Here is a 25,632-nt window from a genome sequence, read left to right as displayed (position 1 = left end):
CTACATACAAGGGACAAACAAAACTTGTGTCTTTTTACGTTCTTCGTTCTTCTTCGGCAGTGAACTTGTTTGGTTTAGATTTATTTCAGTTGTTTAACTTGTCTATCGTCAATCAGGTCCTATCAGTGAATCAGACTGTGCCTTCAGTCAGTGTTTCTAGTCTGTGACAAATTTGCAGACATTTTTGCACCGGGCCTTGGTTGCGCTAAGAACTATGACGCACATTTGGAACTGAAAGTTAACGCGCAACCGAAATTTTTCCGAGCGCGCCATGTTCCCCACGCACTGCATTCTGAGGTCGCCAACCGCTACGATATCTTGTATCGGTCCACTCCTAAGCACGGAAACGCTGATGCGTTGTCCCGTTTGCCTGTTGCTGAGGATAAAGCATTCGATTCTTCCGAACTTGCTTGCATGTTCATTGATGCGGAAACCGATACCGTGGTCGAATCGTTTCCGATTGATTTTCATCGTGTAGCTACAGCCACAGCTGCTGACCCTGTCCTTGCTACTGTTTTGCGTTTTGTTGCTACGCAATGGCCCTTGTCAAAGTCGCGGATCGAGGATCCGTTGGTTCGCCAATTTTTTGCTCATGAGGAGAGCCTTTGTGTACGACGTGGTGTTTTGTTGTTGTGTTCTGATAATGATCAGTCCAGAGTCGTGGTCCCACGTTCGTTACAGTCCTCTGTCTTACGGCTTCTTCACCAAGGACATTGGGGTATAGTGCGAACGAAACAACTTGCTCGTCAGCACTGTACTTGGTTCGGAATCGATGCTGCGATTACGAATATGTGCTCTTCTTGCATGGCGTGTGCCGAACAACAATCCGCGCCGCCGCGGAAATTCTTTGCATGGCCGAAAGCCACTTCCCCTTGCCAACGCTTGCACATAGATTTTGCTGGTCCATTCTGGAATGCTCGATGGTTGGTTGTGGTCGATTCTTTCAGTAATTTTCCTTTTGTTGTCAGGATGTCTTCCACGACGTCTTCAGCCACCATCCAAGAGTTGTCTGCTATTTTTTGCATTGAAGGTCTTCCACAGACTATTGTTTCCGACAATGGCCCACAATTCATGTCCGCAGAATTTCAGTCATTCTGCAAGGCCAATGGTATTCAACATCTGACATCCGCGCCATTTTCGCCTCAGTCAAACAGTGCCGCTGAACGATTGGTCCGGACTTTCAAGTCACAGATGTTGAAGTTGAAAGAGTCGCATTCTCGGGAGAACGCGTTGTTGCTCTTTTTGTCTTCGTATCGCTCTCAGCCCCGAGATGGTCGTTCGCCAGCTGAGTTGCTCCACGGTCGTCCTCATCGAACCTTGATGTCTTTGCTGCATCCGCCGCATCAGGTTCCTGTGCAGCGGCAGACTCCTGCTTTTGCTCCTGGCGACGTTGTATTCTATCGCAACTATCGAGGTTCACGGCGTTGGCTCGCAGGGCGCATTCTTCGCTACCTCGGCCGCGCGATGTATTTGGTTTTGGGGGCCTCTGGTGAGGTGCGTCGGCGTCTCACTCAGCTGCGCCTCTGTCGTCGCCCGGGTTCTGCCGCTGCCCGTTTGCTTTCAGCGACGGTGCCGTCCGGTCAGCGCCCTGGGGACCCATCTACTGGCTCGCCTCATCCCCAGGTGTTACCGACGATGCCTTCCATTTTGCCCCATGGCGACGCGCCGCTGCCGCCGCCGCCGCCGCCTGTTGTTAGGCTCCCCACCCCATCGCATACGTCAACATGGGGTCCTCCCCACGCGGGCGGAAGCCTTATCACACGACCGTTCGCCGATTTGCGGGGGAGGAATGTGGTGTCACCGCCAGACACCACACTTGCTAGGTGGTAGCTTAAATCGGCCGCGGTCCATTAGTACATGTCGGACCCGCGTGTCGCCACTGTCAGGCTCGCAGACCGAGCGCCACCACAAGGCAGGTCTCGAGAGACGTACTAGCCCTCTCCCCAGTTGTACGACGACTTTGCTAGCGACTACACTGACGAAGCCTTTCTCTCATTTGCCGAGAGACAGTTAGAATAGCCTTCAGCTAAGTTAATGGCTACGACCTGGCAAGGCGCCATTAGTTACTTCATGAATCTAAAGAGTCTCACTTGTATCATCAAGAATGCTGTATACCAAAGGACGATATAAAAGTTAAGTGTTCTAGTAGCTACGTTCTTTCCTTTATCACATTCATCACGTATCCTGTTCCAGACTTCGCGCCAGTCGGCGTGTGTGTACGTGTGCCCTTTCGGCTACCCGTCTCTGTGGACTGGCTGCCTTGTCAGTCCACTACATAAAGGACTTTTGCTATTTGGGGAGCAAAATAACTGATGATGGTCGAAGTAGAGAGGATATAAAATGTAGACTGGCAATGGGAAGGAAAGCGTTTCTCAAGAAGAGAAATTTGTTAACATCGAGTATAGATTTAAGTGTCAGGAAGTCGTTTCTGAAAGTATTTGTATGGAGTATAGCCATGTATGGAAGTCAAAAATGGACGATAAATAGTCTGGACGAGAAGAGAATAGAAACTTTCGAAACGTGGTGCTACAGAAGACTGCTGAAGATTAGATAGGTAGATCACATAACTAATGAGGAGGTATTGAATAGAATTGGGGAGAAAAGGAGTTTGTGGCACAATTTGACTAGAAGAAGAGATCGGTTGGTAGGAGATGTTCTGAGGCATCAAGGGATCACCAATTTAGTATTGGAGGGCAGCGTGGAGGGTAAAAATCGTAGAGGGAGACCAAGAGATGAATACACTAAACAGATTCAGAAGGATGTAAGTTGCAGTAAGTACTGGGAGATGAAGAAGCTTGCACAGGATAGATTAGCAATGAGAGCTGCATCAAACCAGTCTCAGGACTGAAGACCACAACAACAACAACCTCAAGCATAGATAACCTATAGATTTGACGTAATTGAATTTTCCTTGAGACATCTGAGTCCCAACATTATCTATGACAACGATAGAAGCCGAAGAAATGAACTAAAATTCGTGCTGCAGTTGGGACTTGACCCGAGGTCTCCTGCATATCAAGGCAGATGTGTTTGCACCTTCTACAGCTTTTATAATTATCGTAGATAAAGTTGAGACTTATAACCCTCAAGGAAAATTGAATTGCATCAAATCTATAGATCAAATGGCTCTGAGCACTATGGGACTTAACATCTTACAAGGGAACCTCCCCATCGCACCCCCCTGAGATTTAGTTATAAGTTGGCACAGGGATAGCCCTTGAAAAACTGAAGACAGATCAATCGAGAAAACAGGAAGAAGTTGTGTGGAACTATGAAAAAAACAAGCAAAATATACAAACTGAGTAGTCCATCCGCAAAGTAGGCAACATCAAGGAGATAGTGAGCTTACGAGCGCCGTGGTCCCGTGGTTAGCGTGAGCAACTGCGGAACGAGAGGTCCTTGGTTCAAGTCTTCTCTCGAGTGAAAACTTTAATTTTTTTATTTTCAGACAATTATCAAAGTTTAGGCAGTCACACTTAATCAACTTCGCTCTCCAAAATTCCAGGACATGTTCAGATTTGCTTGGACATATGCAGGATTTGACGGTCTACACACGGAAACATTTGAAACGTAAGAAACATATGTTTTGACAGAGCACAGGGAAAACTGTGCGACTGTGAAACTGTTGCATTCATTTGTTGCAGGTTATGTGACAAACTCTTGTTTTCATCACTTTTTTGGGAGTGATTATCACATCCACAAGAAAACTTAAATCGGGGAAGGTAGAAGAATCTTTTTACCCATTCGCCAAGTGTGCAAGTTAGGTGGGTCGACAACATATTCCTGTCATGTGACACACATGCCGTCACCAGTGTCGTATAGAACATATCAGACGTGTTTTCCTGTGGAGGAATCGGTTGACCTATGACCTTGCAATCAAATGTTTTCGGTTCCTATTGGAGAGGCACGTCCTTTCGCCTACTAATCGCACGGTTTTGCGGTGCGGTAGCAAAACACAGACACTAAACTTATTACAGTGAACAGAGACGTCAATGAATGAACGGACAGATCGTAACTTTGCTAAAATAAAGAAAGTAAAATTTTCACTCGAGGGAAGACTCGAACCAAGGACCTCTTCTTCCGCAGCTGCTCACTCTAACCACGGGACCACGGTGCTCCTCAGCTGGCTTTGTCCTTGATGTTGCCTACGTTGCGCATGGACTACTCAGTTTGTATATTTTGCTTATTTTTTTCAAGGTTCCACACAACTTGTTCCTGTTTTCTCGATTGATCTGTGTTCAGTTCTTCAAGGCCTATCTACCATGTCACTTTACAACTAAATCTGAGGGGGGTGCGATGGGGAGGTTCCCTTGTTAGGTCATCAGTCCCCTAGAACTTAGAACTACTTAAACCTAACTAACCTAAGGACATCACACACATCCATGCCCGAGGCACTATTCGAACCTGCGACCGTAGCAGTCCCGCGGTTCCGGACTGAAGCGCCTAGAACCGCACTGCCACAGAAGCCGGCAAATCTATAGATCACCTACGCCTGAGGTACAGGCAGGATTTCCCCATTACGTACAAAACTGGGTTGCTGTTCCAATACCTGAAAGCCTCGGTAATACTGAAGATTTAAGAAGGGGAAAATAGGCTGAAGGCGTGAACTGGAGTTTTTGTTACGGAGCGCATTGGACTACGGTAGTGTGTCCAGCACTATTACTTATGTTGCTAGACTGGTGTAATGGCATGCCGGCACGGCGGCTCAGTGTATTCGGTCAGAGAGCTGGTTGGCCTCTGTAATAAAAAAAACTGAGTGGAAGCGTCAACAAACGAACTTGAACGGATGTCATGAGACGTCCGCAACGACCAAACACAACGATAAAAAAAAACATGTCTATCAGGTCTGCCCACTATGCAGACGATCCAGGTTAAAGTCCTGGTTGTGGCGCGAATTTTAATTCATTTCTTCAGCTGCTATCATTATCGTAAATCACTGAACGTTGTTGAGAATCTGCAAAAGTGTGTTTAAGTGCTGGCTATCTAAGCTGCTGCCTAAGAACCTGCACTACAAACATCTTCTTATTCTGCGTATGTTATTTCTCCTTCCATTGTAGACAAATTAAAGTCCCCTGCTGCGGTTTCTGTCTGTATGTTTGGGGTAATGTCAGGATCTATTGTAGCACTGACATTTGTGTTACCTGGCCTCAAAGCACGTGGAAGTACGGTAACAGCTACTCCAGCCTTCTGACAAAAGGATAGTGTTCGGATAAAATTTAATTAATACTTTTGATTAAAGATTTGTCTTTTAACTACGAGTCGATTGATACAGGTCACAGGGTAATCGTCAGTGTAGTTAAAAAGCCGATTTAATTAAAAGCCAATTAAATAGTATCAAATGAGATTGCCACGGCAGTTAGGGAGCTCTGTAGACTTGCCTAACCACAGGACTCTCGGCTCGTGACGAGTTTATAATTTTCTGATGCCTGGTTTAAGTAGTATAGAATCTGTACACCATGGCGTATTTTTGGATGGCCATGGTAGATCTTAGTCTCAGTTTCAATCCTTCTTCGCCAGTGGCGGAGTAACACAAACCGCCTCTCATTTTCACAGAAGACTCTTTACTTCATTCTCCTAGTCTGTGGGCCGCCACGCAGAATATACTACAACTACCAACAATTTGACAAACAAACAACTACTGAATATCATGAAGTGCCCCGACTTGCAACACTCCATGTAATATATCGATACACACACATACAACAAACATACGTAAGCACACACCATTTCAGGTGAGAGTAGCTTGAGGTTCTACACCGAGACCTTCTCACCTGAAATACGTAGAAATAGGTTATTATCAACCAGCAAGCTACTTAGACTGCATTAGACATGCAAATATTATGTATCAGTGCCGTCTACTTATTGCAACTTATTTTCACCACATTTATTGTATTACTTCTTTTTTGACATTTGTATTATATAAATTGTATTCTTCTCAACTAGGCAGAAACAAATTACATAGAAACACTTTAACAATTTTAAAGCATTAAATTCTCTGGAATCTCACAGAAATTTTTGTATATTATGTTCTTTAACTTATTTAAAACAGCATTAACAACTGCATACCAATAAGACTATAACAACGAGAACTATTTGCTGTTAGATTTAGAAGCACCCGATCCACCATACACTTCAAGGCGATGGGTTGCTCTGTACTGTTAATGAAATGACATCGTCCGCCACAAATTCGCAAGAGGCACATATGTTAGATTGGTGACGAGCCTCTTCTTCTTGCCGGCAAAGGTATACAGTGTAGTTGGGTCTTCGTACACAAAAGTGAGGACCGATGCTGTCAACACTCCACCTGAAGTCAGGTCTTAGTTGAAGCAGGTTTGTGACCATAGTCAGGGAGTGAGAAGCCACCATTATGCACGGATATGCATACTTGTCACGTCGATGGCGGCCATTGATTGCGTGACTCGCTGCAGTATGGTCAGTAACTGGTTTCCAGGCGCTAATCGGTAATAATTCTAACGCGATGCAATAGCGCGCGCACCCAGCATTAGGAACGATGATCGTATCATGTTTCCCGAATAGCAATATAAACCGCCCCTGCCGGTCCGGTCTCCTCAATTCTCACGACTATTAGCATTCAAGTCTCTCTCGGCAGACTCGCTCTCAATTCAAGGATTAGACCACGCAACACAATGCCCGTAACTGTTTCCTGTTTAATTGTTCTTGTGTCTTTAGCTGTACAAAGACTGGTTCTTGCCAGTTCCTTACCTTATTTTGTGTGCAGTAACCGTTATTCATATGTAACAGGCTCCAATTTAATGTGTTTTTCTCAGACGATATATGCAACGTCTTACCAGATCTGTTTCTCCCTGGTCTGTGCTTTCTCCCTGTAGTCTCTTTTTTCACCAGTTGAATACTGAAGCCCCAGATAGACGTGACAGAGCCTTGCTGGCCTCTGTTGGGCCGACAGCAGAACCGAAGGTGAGGTTTAACATCATCAATTTCTTAGGGGAGTAAGGAAACTGACATCCAATGTAATCATTGCAAATATACTTTCAATTTATCTCATAGTCTAACACCATCTCAAGAAGCATTGGAGCCGCACTAGTTTTTGACACTTTTTACAATACTTTTATTTTACACATCTAGTTCCATAGACTCAAATGCTCATGGAACAAGTCAGTACACGAAGTTAATACCAGAAAAGTAGTAATGATAAAATACTGTAACCTTCCCGTATAAATAAAAAAAAAATATAAAATAATGAAATTGGATAATTAAGTTCTGACGTATGAAAACTGATAAATCTTAACTCATGAAAAACATTAACTTTGACGTGAGCAGCTCTACGCCATGGTACTGTAAAATCAATCTGAATCTGTCCGTGAGAAATAAACTGAAAAATTCTTACCTCTTGATGGTGTCGCCGGAGAACGCTGTCTATATATCTGCTCGTAAATGGCACAGCTTAGTGCAATGCTGGCCTATCTACCAATAATGGACAACATTTGTCTGAGATCTGAATTACTAGAAAAACTGACTTTATTTAGTGACATAGCTCCACAGGTGGTCGTCTGATTACTAAAGAGCACATGACTATGATCTGACAAAAATTTTGGAATATTTTAATTTACGGTAAATAAATCACTGGATCGGGGCTGGCAATGACTTAAGGGGAAATTGTACTTTTATAGTTGACTGGTAAAAACAATTATATTCTAAAATTTGTTTACGTTATTGATAAATACCTACAATCCATTACACGGGACAACTGAATAATATATTACAAATCTGGGTCAACAGCTGCTGACGAATCACAAAAGAAAAGATTGAAACAAATTCATATTAACATCTCAGACAAGTGACTTAACTACGCGCATAACAATAAAAATAATAAAATTTACCTTACAATATATGGTTGGCTTAATTACACTGTTGATTTTACATTATATTAACAATTATTCATTTGTTCATCATCATCTCATTCCCTGATATAATTTACCTCTGTGGCTAATCACAAGTATTATTCAGTTCCGTATAATAAAACTTTACAATTTGTTCTGCACTGTGACTTTGACAACTACTAACTGTAAACTGCGCTGTACCGGCGACAGACTATAACTACTCTGTAGCCTCTGCCTCGTGATGGCTGGGTGTTGTGTGATGTCCTTAGGTTAGTTAGGTTTAAGTAGTTCTAAGTTCTAGGGGACTGATGACCATAGATGTTAAGTCCCATAGTGCTCAGAGCCATTTGAACCATTTGAACTACTCTGTAGCAGCGAGCGACTGCAACTGCGGCAGAGACTGCTCTGACCTGCGGCTTTATTGCAGCTCTCTTTTGACAGGGACAAAGATACACTCCTGGAAATGGAAAAAAGAACACATTGACACCGGTGTGTCAGACCCACCATACTTGCTCCGGACACTGCGAGAGGGCTGTACAAGCAATGATCACACGCACGGCACAGCGGACACACCAGGAACCGCGGTGTTGGCCGTCGAATGGCGCTAGCTGCGCAGCATTTGTGCACCGCCGCCGTCAGTGTCAGCCAGTTTGCCGTGGCATACGGAGCTCCATCGCAGTCTTTAACACTGGTAGCATGCCGCGACAGCGTGGACGTGAACCGTATGTGCAGTTGACGGACTTTGAGCGAGGGCGTATAGTGGGCATGCGGGAGGCCGGGTGGACGTACTGCCGAATTGCTCAACACGTGGGGCGTGAAGTCTCCACAGTACATCGATGTTGTCGCCAGTGGTCGGCGGAAGGTGCACGTGCCCGTCGACCTGGGACCGGACCGCAGCGACGCACGGATGCACGCCAAGACCGTAGGATCCTACGCAGTGCCGTAGGGGACCGCACCGCCACTTCCCAGCAAATTAGGGACACTGTTGCTCCTGGGGTATCGGCGAGGACCATTCGCAACCGTCTCCATGAAGCTGGGCTACGGTCCCGCACACCGTTAGGCCGTCTTCCGCTCACGCCCCAACATCGTGCAGCCCGCCTCCAGTGGTGTCGCGACAGGCGTGAATGGAGGGACGAATGGAGACGTGTCGTCTTCAGCGATGAGAGTCGCTTCTGCCTTGGTGCCAATAATGGTCGTATGCGTGTTTGGCGCCGTGCAGGTAAGCGCCACAATCAGGACTGCATACGACCGAGGCACACAGGGCCAACACCCGGCATCATGGTGTGGGGAGCGATCTCCTACACTGGCCGTACACCACTGGTGATCGTCGAGGGGACACTGAATAGTGCACGGTACATCCAAACCGTCATCGAACCCATCGTTTTACCATTCCTAGACTGGCAAGGGAACTTGCTGTTCCAACAGGACAATGCACGTCCGCATGTATCCCGTGCCACCCAACGTGCTCTAGAAGGTGTAAGTCAACTACCCTGGCCAGCAAGATCTCCGGATCTGTCCCCCATTGAGCATGTTTGGGACTGGATGAAGCGTCGTCTCACGCGGTCTGCACGTCCAGCACGAACGCTGGTCCAACTGAGGCGCCAGGTGGAAATGGCATGGCAAACCGTTCCACAGGACTACATCCAGCATCTCTACGATCGTCTCCATGGGAGAATAGCAGCCTGAATTGCTGCGAAAGGTGGATATACACTGTACTAGTGCCGACATTGTGCATGCTCTGTTGCCTGTGTCTATGTGCCTGTGGTTCTGTCAGTGTGATCATGTGATGTATCTGACCCCAGGAATGTGTCAATAAAGTTTCCCCTTCCTGGGACAATGAATTCACGGTGTTCTTATTTCAATTTGCAGGAGTGTATTTTATGTCTCAGGCAGCGCCTGTGATTTGTCGTTCTATCAAGTGAGCAATACATTGAGATTACATTTGCTCCAGCAGAGTGGTGAACCCCTTACAATACGACGTACATGAATGTTATGCAGACAACATGCTGTCAGTACACAGGGTGAACATTAGTAAAACCGTCAAAGTGCAAGGACGGATTCCTGACTGGAAATGGAGGAAAAAAAGTTCCTACGAAAATGTGTCCGGAAATGCATCGTTGCCACGGTAGAGGGTGCTGACGAATGAAAGTTCCTCTGACCACGTGCCACGTATTTCTTGTGTGTTGCAGGCTCTGTGACTGGCGCAGCCTGGTAAGCAACAGAATGGTACGGTATTCATATCGGGAACAAGACGAGATGGTCTTCGTACACGGCCAAGCAGTTGGAAACAGTGAAAGGCAGTACGGCTATATCAAAACAAGTAGTGGCGCTGAAGTTGGGCACCTAGATAGTGGATGCAGCTACTGCCGAACTGGCGCACGCAGCAGTCGAGCAGATTGGGTGGCGCATCTGTGTTGCCACAAACAGCTGCCAGTGCTGAACAAGACACGTCCACTCCGGCTGTCCAGTCACGTTATACCTCATTCTCCAGGGAGAGTGGATCATATGACGACATAACGAAAGGCACTCTTCCGCAATAATCAGTTAACCCGCACCTTCTACAGCGAAACTTGCATTCTCCGGAACTGCCACATACGTGAACGCCTGCTCTCAGAGATTTTCACGATGTCATACCTAGTCTAATAAACCTTTTATAAACGTTACCGTACCCCAGAGTAAAGGATCTCTTAAATTGGCTCTGTACAAGTGTAGCAACAATCATCATTTCTGTGGTGTCACCGCCAGACGCCACACTTGCTAGGTGGTAGCTTTAAATCGGCCGCGGTCCATTAGTACATGTCGGACCCGCGTGTCGCCACTGACAGTGATCGCAGACCGAGCGCCACCACACGGCAGGTCTCGAGAGACTTACTAGCACTCGCCCCAGTTATACGGACGACGTAGCTAGCGATGCACACTGACGAAGCCTCGCTCATTTGCAGAGCCGATAGTTAGAATAGCCTTCAGCTAAGTCAATGGCTACGACCTAGCAAGGCGCCATTAGCATTACATAGCTTGTATCTAAAGAGTCTCACTTGTATCGTCAAGAGCTATGTACCACAAGGATGGATTAAAGTTAAGTATTCCAGGAGCTACGTACTTTTCTTTATAGCATTCATTACGTATCCTGTTTCAGACCTATCTACTAGCCTGCGTGAGTTAACGCGTGCCTTTCGGCTACTTCCGAGTGGCGTGGCTGTCTTGTTACGCCACAACAATTTCACCACAAAATACGTCAGTATCAGGAACCTTACTACATCTGCTTGTGCAGTCCTAAAGCATCGACTGCACAGCGACCAGCTCAGCGCCGCGAAACGGCATCAAGAAGGCACTGACCCCACACCCCAATTGAAAGGGCGTACAGCGCCAGACCTCCAGAAAGACGGAATTCAGCGCCACCTGTCAACGCTCACTTATCCAACCGCCCATCGTCGGTCGCCCCACTTCGGTCGCAGACTTGGACAGCATCAGTACTGACAAGGGAACCTCGCCATCGCACCCCCCTCAGATTTAGTTATAAGTTGGCACAGGGATAGGCCTTGAAAAACTGAACACAGATCAATCGAGAAAACAGGAAGTAGTTGTGTGGAACGATGAAAAAAAAAAAAAAGCAAAATATACAAACTGAGTAGTCCATGCGCAGGATAAGCAACATCGAGGATAATATCAGCTCACGAGCGCCGTGGTCCCGTGGTTAGCGTGAGCACCTGCGGAACGAAAGGTCCTTGGTTCAAGTCTACCCTCGAGCGAAAATTTTAATTTTTTGGTTTCAGACAATTATCAAAGTTCAGGCACTCACACATAATCAACTTCGCTCTCCAAAATTCCAGGACATGTTCAGATTTGCTTGGACATATGCAGGATTTGACGGTCTACACACGGAAACATTTGAAAACGTAAAAGACATATGTTTTGACAGAGCACAGGGAAAACTGTGCGACTGTGAAACTCTTGCATTCATTTGTTGCAGTTTGTGACAAACTCTTATGTTTTCATCACTTTTTTTGGGAGTGATTATCACATCCACAAGGTAGAAGAATTTTTTTACCCATTCGCCAGGTGTGCAAGTTAGGTGGGTCGACAACATATTCCTCTCATGTGACGCACATACCGTCACCAGTGTCGTAGAGAATATATCAGACGTGTTTTCCTGTGTTGACCTATGACCTTGCGATCAATTATTTTCGGTTCCTACTGGAGAGGCACGTACTTTCGTCTACTAATCACACGGTTTTGCGGTGCGGTCGCAAAACACAGACACTAAACTTATTACAGTGAACAGAGACGTCAATGAATGAACGGACAGATCGTAACTTTGCGAAAATAAAGAAAGTAAAACTTTCACTCGAGGGAAGACTCGAACCAAGAACCTCTCGTTCCGCAGCTGCTCACTCTAACCACGGGACCACGGCGCTCCTCGGCTTTGTCCTTGATGTTGCATATCTTAGACACGGACTACTCAGTTTGTATATTTTGCTTATTTTTTCATAGTTCCACACAACTTCTTCCCGTTTTCTCGCCGGCCGCGGTGGTCTAGCGGTCCTAGGCGCTCAGTCAGGAACCGCGCGACTGCTACGGCCGCAGGTTCGAATCCTGCCTCGGGCATGGATGTGTGTGATGTCCTTAGGTTAGTTAGGTTTAAGTAGTTCTAAGTTCTAGGAGACTTATGACCACAGATGTTGAGTCCCATAGTGCTCAGAGCCATTTGAACCATTTTTTGAACCTGTTTTCTCAATTTATCTGTGTTCAGTTTTTGAAGGCCTATCCACTGTGTCAATTTATAACTAAATCTGAGGGGGGTGCGATGGGGAGGTTCCCTTCTGAGTAATATGAAGACGATGCCCGCCCGGTTAGCCGTGCGGTCTAACGCACGGCTTTCCGGATTGGAAGAAGCGCCTGGTCCCCGGCCCGAATCCGCCGGGCGGAGTTGTGTCGAGGCTCGGTGAGACGGCCAGTCTGTGGATGGTTTTTAGTCGGTTATCCATCTGCCTCGGCGAATGCGGGTTGGTTCCCCTTATTCCGCCTCAGCTACACTATGTCGGCGATTGCTGCACAAACAGTGCTCCACGTACGCGTACACGACTGTTACTCTACCACGCAAACATAGGGTTACAGTCGTCTGGTGTGAGACGTTCCCTTTGGGGGAGGGGGGGGGGGGCGGGATCCACCGGGGGCCGAACCCTGAAAGAGTGGTTCAGTGTGGGGCGGCGGAGGGGTGGACAGCGGTAGTCGTTGTGGACCACTGCGGCTGCGGCGGGGACGGAGCACCTCCGTCGTTTCTAGGCTGCTGGTTAACATACAATATGAAGACGATACTTAGCCTGCGTTCCACAAATAGTTCAAAATGGTTAAAATCCTCTGAGCACTATGGTACTAACATCAGTCCCCTAGAACTTGGAACTACTTAAACCTAACTAACCTAAGGACATCACACACATCCATGCCAGAGGCAGGATTCGAACCCGCGATCGTAGCGGTCGCGCGGTTCTAGACTGAGGCGCATAGACCACAAATAGTGTGTAAAAGTAATTGCATGTGGAGGCACAGGAAGCACATCAAGCCACCTCATAACGCGAAGTTATGTTACTTTCCTTTTAGAAATAAAGTGTTCTATTAATCTGCAAGTGTTACGTACAGATCATTTCGGATTCCTGCCACCTTTAATCGCAACTTCTATCCTTCCTTGTTGGTGTGGGAGTTGACTCCCACAGTAGCCGACACAACACTACTGATCAACAATCCTTAAATGGCGAACATTGTAGCAGAGGAAAACCTTAAAATTATTTCCTGGAATGAGAACGGCATAAAAACAAAGTTCCTCCTTTAAAAAATTCTTCAGCGAAATCTTACCTATTGTAATCTTACTAAGTGAAACTCACTTGCGACCTTCAGAAACCCTTACGATACCACGACTTAAGTGCTATCGCACTAATAGACAGCTCCGGCAATGTGGCAGCACTGCTGTACTCGTCTGGCAAAACCTGAAGCACAAGGAAATTCTTTTACCACAGACAGTTAACTTAGAAGCAACAACTGTGATGATACGAACGTCTCATGGTGACATAACGTTAGTTTCCGTGTACCAGCCATCCCAGAGAAAACTTCTATCGGCTGATCTCAGTAGTGTCTTGGGCGGCCCAACTGAACCTGAATTCTAAACATTTCATGTGGCATTCAAGGATCACCAACCCTAACGGAATTGCCCTTACCTACTGCATTACAATAACTCCAATCTAGCGACAGTTTCATCAAATGAACTAACTTATTACCCCACAAATACTGCGTTCTTACCAGACATTCTGGATGTCGTACTGTACAAAAATTTGCCGACATTTATAACTGTTGAAACTCTTTGTACCCTAAATTCTGATGATAACCCTTTATTACCATACGTCGGAGACACGTCGCCAGGCTGAGAGATAATCCAGCCGCGCAGGAATATTAACTGGGGACTGTATAAACAACTACTTGAAACAATGCTTGACGGTGTCCCTCATATACACTGTTGAAGAAATGGAACTGTAAATTGTATTATTTAGCGACCTTTTGACCACAGCGGCTAACCTTAGCATCTTGCTCCCCTACCGTCGCTCGAATTACACCCTTGAATTTATTCCTGAGATTCTTCGATTAAAGAAAACTGAGAACTACATACGGAAACTCTGGCAACGGACGCGCAATCCGGCAGTAAAAACTGAATAAAATCGACCATCTAGGGAACTCAGCGAAAAAATAAACAAATATGAAAACGATGCATGGCACTATAGACTTAAACTGATCAATTCAGGTTCAAACTCTGTCCGGTAGCCTACTCGGAAAATTCTTCGTAAGCCGACCGTTACTCCACCACTACATGACGAACCTACTGTGGCTACTTCACCAAAACAAAAGGCACTTGCTTTGGTAGAAGAAATTGTATCATCGTTTACTCCAAACTCTCCACTCTTTTGATCCCTACAACGTTTTTACTGTTAATAACACTGTCACCAGTTACATCGATGATGAAAATGAGCGCATGGGTTTCACTAATCTACGGGAAATTAACAAACTTATGTCTCACTTAAAATCACGTAAATCTCCTGGTACTGATGGGGTAAGCAACTTGATGATACGAAACTTTCCTCCCTGTGCCCGAAAAGTGTTGGTCATCATCATTAATTCAATGATAAAATTGAGGCATTTTCCTAGTCAGCGGAAGCATGCCAAGGCTTTTGCTATGCCCAAACCAACCAAAGACCAATTACTCTCTTATAATCCATTTCGAAAGTTGCGGAGCGGCTATACTTCTTCGACTCGACAAATCAGTTCTCCCAGAACATCAGTTCGCCCGTCGAACATCCTGTCAAGGGTCAGCCTTGTGTTAATTGCGGAGTGTGCAGGCGCACCATCATGCTGATACCACATACGTCGACGCGTTTCCAGTGGGACATTTTCGAGCAACGTTGGCAGATCATTCTGTAGAAACGCGATGTATGTTGCAGTGCTCTCCGATACACACGATCGAACAGCGGAGGAGTGGTACTCAAGCGTCAACTTTAGGTTACAATATCTCCGGATGTAATTAACATTTTACAATGCAACAAACGGCACTGATTACGTATTTGTTTATATGTTCAGATGTGCTAACAAAACTAACGGGGTTCCATTTAAAAAAACATAGGTTTGTGTAAAAAAACATACTTCCGGGCATTTTTGTACGGTTTGTATTAAACAATTACACTAGCCCCTCTCCTCACGTTAGGTCTGTGGAATCGGTTCGCCAGTATTTGATGTGGTTTACGAAATATATCCAGCGGTAACGTTAGGTGACTCACCCTGTATATTTTTCAGACATGTCAGACATGCGACCATTCAACACAGTTCCCTTCGCCGACGATACGACGATATATTACATTGACAACATGCCGAACGTTCACGATAAACTCCAGCGAGCTCTACTACTGCTCGAAGAATAGTTTATGGCATGGCAGGTCAAGGAAAATGTCGGCAAAAGTCAAGCCACGTTTTATACAAGAAAACGATAAGATTTACATACCTACTTCTGCTATTCAGTGAAGGTAGTCCTTGGACTGACTCCGCCAAAATATCTTGGAGTTCATCTCGACAAACGTCCTACCTTTAAGAAACATATAACCGACGTCGCGAACAAAGCACACAGTGCATTAGCTACGTTATATCCCTTAATAAACAGGGGGTCTTCTCTAAACTGGAAAACAGTCTCCTATTTTATAAACTTATAATATGACCAGTGATGTTGTTTGCCTGCGTCATATGGGGACCTGCACGTCTACGCAGCTCCACAAACATCAGGCTGTTCAAAACAAGGCAGTGCACATCATATTAAAGCTCCACGATTCATTAGAAATACCGTCCACCCTGATAGCTGAGTGGTCAGCGTGACAGATTGCCGTCCTACGGGCCAGGGTTCGATTCCTGGCTGGGTCGGAGATTTTCTCCGCTTTGGGACTGGGTGTTGTGTTGTCTTCATCATCATTTCATCCCCATCCGGCGCGCATGTCGACCAACGTGACGTCGAATGTAATAAAACCTGCACCAAGGCGGCCGGACCTGCCCCGCAAGGGGCCTCACGGCCAATGACGGCAAATACTCATTTCCATTTTCATTAGAAATACCACGATTCACAATAACTTACAAATAAAGACTGTTTCAGAGGAGTTCCGATCCATATCTGAAAGCTTTTATGCCAAACTTACTTCCTTACAAAAACACCCTGAAGAAAGGTCACTTGCAACAGTGATCGAAACGTCGGTAGTTTTACACATTGTCATTGCTGTCACAAACCCAGAAAAATTGTATTGACTGTGAAAATGGCCGCGGAAGCCTACATTTATATATAACGAACTTCGTGTCTGGATCAAAAGGCCGAAATGTTTAGTGGCGTGCGAATGGAAGAAAACATATGAGTGCATAAAAAGTGATCGTTAAGACAAATTCAATGCGATATACAGCACCTGCAAATATGTTTGAAACTATATTGATTAAATAAATTCACATAAAATTAACGGAAGGTGCTTAGTATTTTTCGCGAAGGAAATACATCCAACAAGTGACAGTATATGCTTGAAAAGCGAATGGTTGAGGCATAAAACAATTTAATAAATTTTATCTTGTATGCTTTCTGTTCATGTCCCATCAGTATTTATCGTAAGAGAATTATCGGTGATGGGCGAAAACCAGCGGAAAGAGAGAAGCAGAGCTTCAATAAATTTACATAAAAAGTATAGTTTATTTATTTAAACATAAATTTATAATATAGCACCAGTTATATACATTTTAAAATCAATAAAATATCCGTATTTAACACACGAAGTATTCAAGTAAATAAATACATAATTTGTTGAAAAAACACCACCTTTTGGTGAAACATTTTGAAACATCCCCTTTGAAAAATTATACACGAGACTGTGCTTAAACTGACACACAATATTTTTTTTTTTTTTTATGCGCAACGCAATCTGACTTTCAGAATTCCCTACAAAAGAATGGCCCTGAGTAACATTAAACTATACCTTTCACAAATCACTAAATCACTTACCTCACAAAAATCTTCGTTACTCCCACTACTGCAATACAGCAAGCGCCACTACTGCTAGCTAAATAAAAGATTCAAACTATGGAAGGCACTAACTACTGATAGGGATAGTTAGCAAATGAAAGATATTAATAGAGAACAAACAATATATTTACCTTGATATCATCATATATAAATATAGCAGTTCATGACAAATTTCAAAACTCCGCCATCTCTCTCCCCACATCCACCACTGCTGGCGGCTCACCTCCAACTGCGCAACGCTACGCGCTGTTCACAGCCAGCTGCCTAACACTACAATGGCGAGTATTACAACAATGCAAAGCAGCCACAGACTGCACACAGCACAGCCAGTGATTTTCATACAGAGGTGGCGTTACCAAAAAAAAACCTAAACAGCCTACTTACAATTTCAGCGCAACGAAAACAAGGCTCCATAGAAATTACACGATGGCTTTTCGAGCGGATTTTTGGAGACAAAGGAAGGGTGTGAAGTGTACAAATGTAGTACCAAATTACCTAGCATGAGGTCTATTTTTGCAGAAAAATATTTAATTTGCTTGAAAGTAATGAGGCTAATTGTAAAAACTTAATTAGTGATTTGAGAGAAGATTGAAATATTTCACGAACAGCTATGTAAACGAAGTGTGAAGAAGTTCAGGGCATTTTGTACATAAAAAGTTAAACTGGTGTGATATTTAAGTGTGAAAATGGCTTCCTTCGAACCAAGAACTATTTTCAAGACATTTGGAGTACAGAGGACGCTAGGAACGAAATTTTGTAAACGTCTCTGCGTTAACGCCTCGGTGTTGTCGCCGCTCTGTAGATGACGACTGCTGCTTCTGCTACTGCCGATAACTCTTTGCAGTTGAAAGCTGGAAACAGCTCTGCTAGTTGTCAGCGATCTTCCTACGCCGACTCGACTGTAGATTGTCTACATCTTCATCTACATTTATACTCCGCAAGCCACCCAACGGAGTGTGGCGGAGGGCACTTTACGTGCCACTGTCATTACCTCCCTTTCCTGTTCCAGTCGCGTATGGTTCCATAACTTAATCATAGCTAACACTTGGTTCAAGAATCATAAAAGAAGGTTGTATACCTGGAAGAATCCTGGAGATACTAATAGGTATCAGATAGATTATATAATGGTAAGACAGAGATTTAGGAACCAGGTTTTAAATTGTAAGACGTTTCCAGGGGCAGATGTGGATTCTGACCACAATCTATTGGTTATGAACTGCAGATTGAAACTGAAGAAACTGCAAAAAGGTGGGAATTTAAGGAGATGGGACCTGGATAAACTGAAAGAACCAGAGGTTGTAGAGAGTTTCAGGGAGAGCATAAGGGAACAATTGACAGGAATGGGGGAAAGAAATACAGTAGAAGAAGAATGGGTAGCTCTGAGGGATGAAGTAGTGAAGGCAGCAGAGGATCAAGTAGGTAAAAAGACGAGGGCTAATAGAAATCCTTGGGTAACAGAAGAAATATTGAATTTAATTGATGAAAGGAGAAAATATAAAAATGCAGTAAATGAAGCAGGCAAAAGGGAATACAAACGTCTCAAAAATGAGATCGACAGGAAGTGCAAAATGGCTAAGCAGGGATGGCTAGAGGACAAATGTAAGGATGTAGAGGCTTGTCTCACTAGGGGTAAGATAGATACTGCCTACAGGAAAATTAAAGAGACCTTTGGAGAGAAGAGAACCATTTGTATGAATATCAAGAGCTCAGATGGCAACCCAGTTCTAAGCAAAGAAGGGAAGGCAGAAAGGTGGAAGGAGTATATAGAGGGTTTATACAAGGGCGATGTACTTGAGGACAGTATTATGGAAATGGAAGAGGATGTAGATGAAGATGAAATGGGAGATAAGATACTGCGTGAAGAGTTTGACAGAGCACTGAAAGACCTGAGTCGAAACAAGGCCCCGGGAGTAGACAACATTACATTAGAACTACTGATGGCCTTGGGAGAGCCAGTCATGACAAAACTCTACCATCTGGTGAGCAAGATGTATGAGACAGGCGAAATACCCACAGACTTCAAGAAGAATATAATAATTCCAATACCAGAGAAAGCAGGTGTTGACAGATGTGAAAATTACCGAACTATCAGTTTAATAAGTCACAGCTGCAAAATACTAACGCGAATTCTTTACAGACGAATGGAAAAACTGGTAGAAGCGGACCTCGGGGAAGATCAGTTTGGATTCCGTAGAAATGTTGGAACACGTGAGGCAATACTAGCCTTACGACTTATCTTAGAAGAAAGATTAAGAAAAGGCAAACCTACGTTTCTAGCATTTGTAGACTTAGAGAAAGCTTTTGACAACGTTAACTGGAATACTCTCTTTCAAATTCTGAAGGTGGCAGGGGTAAAATACAGGGAGCGAAAGGCTATTTACAATTTGTACAGAAACCAGATGGCAGTTATAAGAGTCGAGGGGCATGAAAGGGAAGCAGTGGTTGGGAAAGGAGTGAGACAGGGTTGTAGCCTCTCCCCGATGTTATTCAATCTGTATATTGAGCAAGCAGTAAAGGAAACAAAAGAAAAATTCGGAGTAGGTATTAAAATTCACGGAGAAGAAGTAAAAACTTTGAGGTTCGCCGATGACATTGTAATTCTGTCAGAGACAGCAAAGGACTTGGAAGAGCAGTTGAACGGAATGGACAGTGTCTTGAAAGGAGGATATAAGATGAACATCAACAAAAGCAAAACGAGGATAATGGAATGTAGTCAAATTAAATCGGGTGATGCTGAGGGGATTAGATTAGGAAATGAGACACTTAAAGTAGTAAAGGAGTTTTGCTATTTAGGGAGTAAAATAACTGATGATGGTCGAAGTAGAGAGGATATAAAATGTAGACTGGCAATGGCAAGGAAATCGTTTCTGAAGAAGAGAAATTTGTTAACATCGAGTATAGATTGAAGTGTCAGGAAGTCGTTTCTGAAAGTATTTGTATGGAGTGTAGCCATGTATGGAAGTGAACATGGACGATAACCAATTTGGACAAGAAGAGAATAGAACCTTTCGAAATGTGGTGCTACAGAAGAATGCTGAAGATAAGGTGGGTAGATCACGTAACTAATGAGGAGGTATTGAATAGGATTGGGGAGAAGAGAAGTTTGTGGCAGAACTTGACTAGAAGAAGGGATCGGTTGGTAGGACATGTTTTGAGGCATCAAGGGATCACAAATTTAGCATTGGAGGGCAGCGTGGAGGGTAAAAATCGTAGAGGGAGACCAAGAGATCAATACACTAAGCAGATTCAGAACGATGTAGGTTGCAGTAGGTACTGGGAGATGAAGAAGCTTGCACAGGATAGAGTAGCATGGAGAGCTGCATCAAACCAGTCTCAGGACTGAAGACCACAACAACAACATGGTTCGCGGGAAGAACGACTGCCGGAAAGCCTCCGTGCGCGCTCGAATCTCCCTAATTTTACACTCGTGATCTCCTCGGGAGGTGTAGGCAGGGGGAAGCAATATATTCGATACCTCATCCAGAAACGCACCCTCTCGAAACCTGGCGAGCACGCTACACCGCGATGCAGAGCGCCTCTCTTGCAGAGTCTGCCACTTGAGTTTGCTAAACATCTCCGCAACGCTATCACGCTTACCAAATAATCCTGTGACGAAACGCGCCGCTCTTTTTTGGATCTTCTCTATCTCCTCTGTCAACCCGACCTGGTACGGATCCCACACTGTCAGGTATAGGTCGAAAGAGTGTTTTGTAAGCCACCTCCTTTGTTGATGGACTACATTTTCTAAGGAGTCTCCCAATGAATCTCAACCTGGCACCCGCCTTACCAACAATTAATTTTATATGATCATTCCACTTCAAATCGTTCCGTACGCATACTCCCAGATATTTTACAGAAGTAACTACTACCAGCGTTTCTTCCGCTATCGTATAATCATACAATAAAGGATCCTTCTTTCTATGTAGTCGCAATACATTACATTTGTCTATGTTATGGGTCAGTTGCCACTCCCTGCACCAAGTGCCTATCCGCTGCAGATCTTCCTGTTGTCTCGAGAATAACCCGAGGTGCGTAAGCGTGACCGACCAGCAGAGACTCCTGTTAAACATGGAAGATCTTCCAGCAACATTGATGGCAGAGAAGCATGCGAGAAGAACCGTGAACGGATAAGGTCGTGCAGCAGCGCGGAATGTCGCGAAAGAGTTGTGAGAATATTCTTGGTGAGCGTTGGCACCTTCCCAATCCAGTCTTGCTGTGTTTGTGGTCGTCCAATGTTTCCACATGTTTTGCTACGGCGTGCAGATAACAATATAACTAGCAAGCTGGTGGCAGATACAGCAAGTTTATCGGTGAAGGAAAATTATCCACAATGAAATGGCTCTGAGCACTATGGGAATTAACATCTATGGTCATCAGTCCCCTAGAACTTAGAACTACTTAAACCTAACTAACCTAAGGACATCACACAACACCCCAGTCATCACGAGGCAGAGAAAATCCCTGACCCCGCCGGTAATCGAACCCGGGAACCCGGGCGCGGGAAGCGAGAACGCTACCGCGCGACCACGAGCTGCGGACGAAGGAAAATTATCCACAAGATGCTATCAACCATTTATCGATCATTCTCAAGCAGCCGGCCGGAGGGGCCGAGCGCTTCTAGGCGCTACAGTCTGGAACCTTATTACAGTGAACAGAGACGTCAATGAATGAACGGACAGATCGTAACTTTGCGAAAATAAAGAAAGTAAAACTTTCACTCGAGGGAAGACTCGAACCAAGAACCTCTCGTTCCGCAGCTGCTCACTCTAACCACGGGACCACGGCGCTCCTCGGCTCTCATTGTCCTTGATGTAGCATATCTTAGACACGGACTACTCAGTTTGTATATTTTGCTTATTTTTTCATAGTTCCAGACAACTTCCTGTTTTCTCGCCGGCCGCGGTGGTCTAGCGCTTCTAGGCGCTACAGTCTGGAACCGCACGACCGCTACGGTCGCAGGTTCGAATCCTGCCTCGGGCATGGATGTGTGTGATGTTCTTAGGTTAGTTAGGTTTAAGTAGTTCTAAGTTCTAGGGGACTGATGACCACAGCAGTTAAGTCCCATAGTGCTCAGAGCCATTTTTTGATCCATTCTCAAGCAAAGTGCAACAAAATGAAACTGGAAGAAGAGCTGTCTGTCTTTACTGACTGGTAATTCACAGAAAATGGTGTTGTGTTATTCCATGCTTTTATCAACATCCAAAAGTATAACAGAGAAATTCAAACAAAGCAAGAAGGATCACCTGTCACTTACCAGTGATGATAAACATCTTTTCACTATTCAATCGATAGCTGTCGATTACGATGGCGTCTTCAGTCGCTAGATTTCCGTGTTCAATTTGCCATCGAAATCGACAGCTATCGATTGAAAAGCGAAAAGATGTTTATGATTACTGGTAAGTGACAGCAACTAAAGTTGCTTTTGATATAAAGCTGTACGATAACTGCTCACAAGTCGCAAGAGTTTACTTTGACTTCAGGTGTATAATGTTGAGCATATTTTGATCTTTCGACTCTTTAATCATTTTGGGTGAAACTGACGAAGATCGACTGTTCTATGGCTGCACCTGGCCAGACATTGTCGAATGGTATGCGCGTACCGGCCGCTGTGGCCGAGCGGTTCTAGGCGCTTCAGTCTGGAACCGCGCGACCGCTACGGTCGCAGGTTCGAATCCTGCCTCAGGCATGGCTGTGTCTGATGTCCTTAGGTTAGTTAGGTTTAAGTAATTCTAAGTTCTAGGGGACTGATGACCTCAGATGTTAAGTCCCATAGTCCTCATAGCCATCTGAACCATTTTTTTGGTATGCGCGTGTTTGAGGTCTTCCACCATAGACGCAGAGTAGCATTTTAGAATGGAATGACCTCCAATAATTACGGTCTAACTGCTCTTCGACGACGACTGCAATGGGAATGAAGTTCGATCATCTCAAGAACTAGTCAGAATTCCACTTCTCATTGTTATAATAAGGAATACCACAATAAACACATCACAGTTTTACAGTTTATTAACACAACTCGGACACAAATAATTCTGTTAGCAAGTTCGAGTGGTATACTTTAGTAAGTAAAATAAACTGACTGTTATAATAATGTCCAGGAAGTGCGAATTGAATGTGAAATTCCGGCGGAAATCACAAGCACATTGACATACTAATAAGGAGCGGCACGACCGTGGGGTTGGGGATTTGTCCGCAATTTTGTGTGGTGAAAGAGGACCCGTAACACCTCACGTGGTTAAAATATTAGGACGCACTACCCGGAAAATCCCGGGAAAAATCGATCCAAAGTTTCTTAGGTGCCTTATGAATATAAAATGTTAGTGCACTGCCGAGCCGCCGTGTGGCCTCGGTCTTTAGGGCTCGGATTCTTACGCCAGAGCTCTCGTGTTTGATTCCTCCTCTGACACTTTTTTTTTCGTCTGGTTAATTTTCTTTGGTTATTCCACCAATTATTCAGAAAGTTTCCCAAACCTACATTATCTTTAACAAATTAGTTACATTATTGAATAAAATTATTTTCTTTTTGTCCAACAACACAATTCATGGCGGTGGGTTTTCCATTTTTCATTGTAAAGTATATGAGGAGAAACATTGCCTTTTTAATCAGAATAACAAAGTCGATTGGGAAACATTCAATTTTTATACCTATAATAATTATAAACAAGAACCGCAGTGGTAATTGTCGTAAAAACAACCAAAGAATAATTTTTGCATCTTGCGCAACATATAAAAGCGGATTTTTTACAATCACAGGGCGTTTGCAATAAATCTGTACAAAAACATGCCCCATTAACATATACGAAAATGTGTCGAGTTTCTGACAATTTTGAGGCAAACCAGGCATATTAAATCATGTCTCGGAATATTCGTGATGATAATTGATGGTGAATTATAGAATGAATTTTTATACAATCTTCCCGGGAATTAATTTCACGATTCTCCTGTAACAACGAGCTGCAATTTTGCAAGCAACAGAAGAAAAAATAAGTGCCAGAGGAGGAATCGAACCCGAGACCTCTGGCGGAAGTGTCGGAGCGCTAACTATGTAGGCCAGATGGCGGCACGGCAATGGACTAACATTTTATGCTCATAAGATACCTAAGAAACTTTGGATCGATTTTTCTCGGGATTTTCCGAGTAGTGTGTCCTAATATTTTAACCACGTGAGTTGTTAGGGGTCCTCTTTCACCACACAAAATTGCGGACAAATCCCCGACCCCACGGGCGTGCCGTCTCCTTGTTAGCCTAGTGTCCGCCCCGATAGCTGAATGATCAGCGTGACGGACTGCCATCCTAAGGGGCCCGGGTTCGATTCCCGGCTGGGTCGGGGATTTTCTCCTCTCAGGGACTGGGTGTTGTGTCGTCTTCATCATCATTTCATCCCCATCGACGCCAAACGGTCATTTCCATTTCCATACTAAGCCTAGTAAATGATGATGTCTCAGTGTGGCAGCCAGGTTCTAAGTCCAGAGCGCAGCCAAGTCAACATCGAGCAGCAGGTATACCAGTCCAAGAGACGAAACAGTCGACGGCAATGTGGCACCTCCAAGTTGTAGAGCAGAACGTAGCCCGATGAGAACTGGCTTGTAGACGTAGGTGGCGGCGTTAATAAGGCTCCATAGTTTATGTAGCCGGTGGCCGGGGTCGCTATATGTTCTGGGCGGCCAATTGCTGTGTTTCCTGGGTAGCCAACCGCTGTGATTTGAAAGCGCGCGCGCACGCGAAGGTGCCCTGCGATGTTAGCAGTGGGCTGCGCATGGAGAAATACGGCCAACGATGCATTTCTCTGCAGCTCCTAATGGAGCGCGCCGCTTCTCTGTGCAGAGATTTAACATGAGCTGGTTGGTTGACTCGGGGGAGGGGATCAAACGGCGAGGTCATCGGTCCCAACGGGTTAGGGAAGGAAGTCGACCGCGCCCTTTCAAAGGAACCATCCCGATATTTGTTTAAAGTGATTTAGGGAAAGCACGAAAACCCCTAAATCAGGACGGCCGGACGCTGGTTTGAACCGTCGTCCCCACGAATACGAGTCCAGTGTGCTAACCACTGCACACCCACGCTCGGTGAATTTAATAGTGGTGGATAACACACTCATCAATTTAGAAATTGTGGATTTCTTTCTTTCATACTGAAAAATAAAATAAATATCAAATTACACCATAAACTGAAACTTCTGTGCTTTCTCTTGATATATAT

This window comes from Schistocerca nitens, chromosome 4, assembly GCF_023898315.1.
Source record: "Schistocerca nitens isolate TAMUIC-IGC-003100 chromosome 4, iqSchNite1.1, whole genome shotgun sequence".
Classification (NCBI taxonomy): domain Eukaryota; kingdom Metazoa; phylum Arthropoda; class Insecta; order Orthoptera; family Acrididae; genus Schistocerca; species Schistocerca nitens.
Note: the sequence above shows the minus strand (reverse complement) of the source record.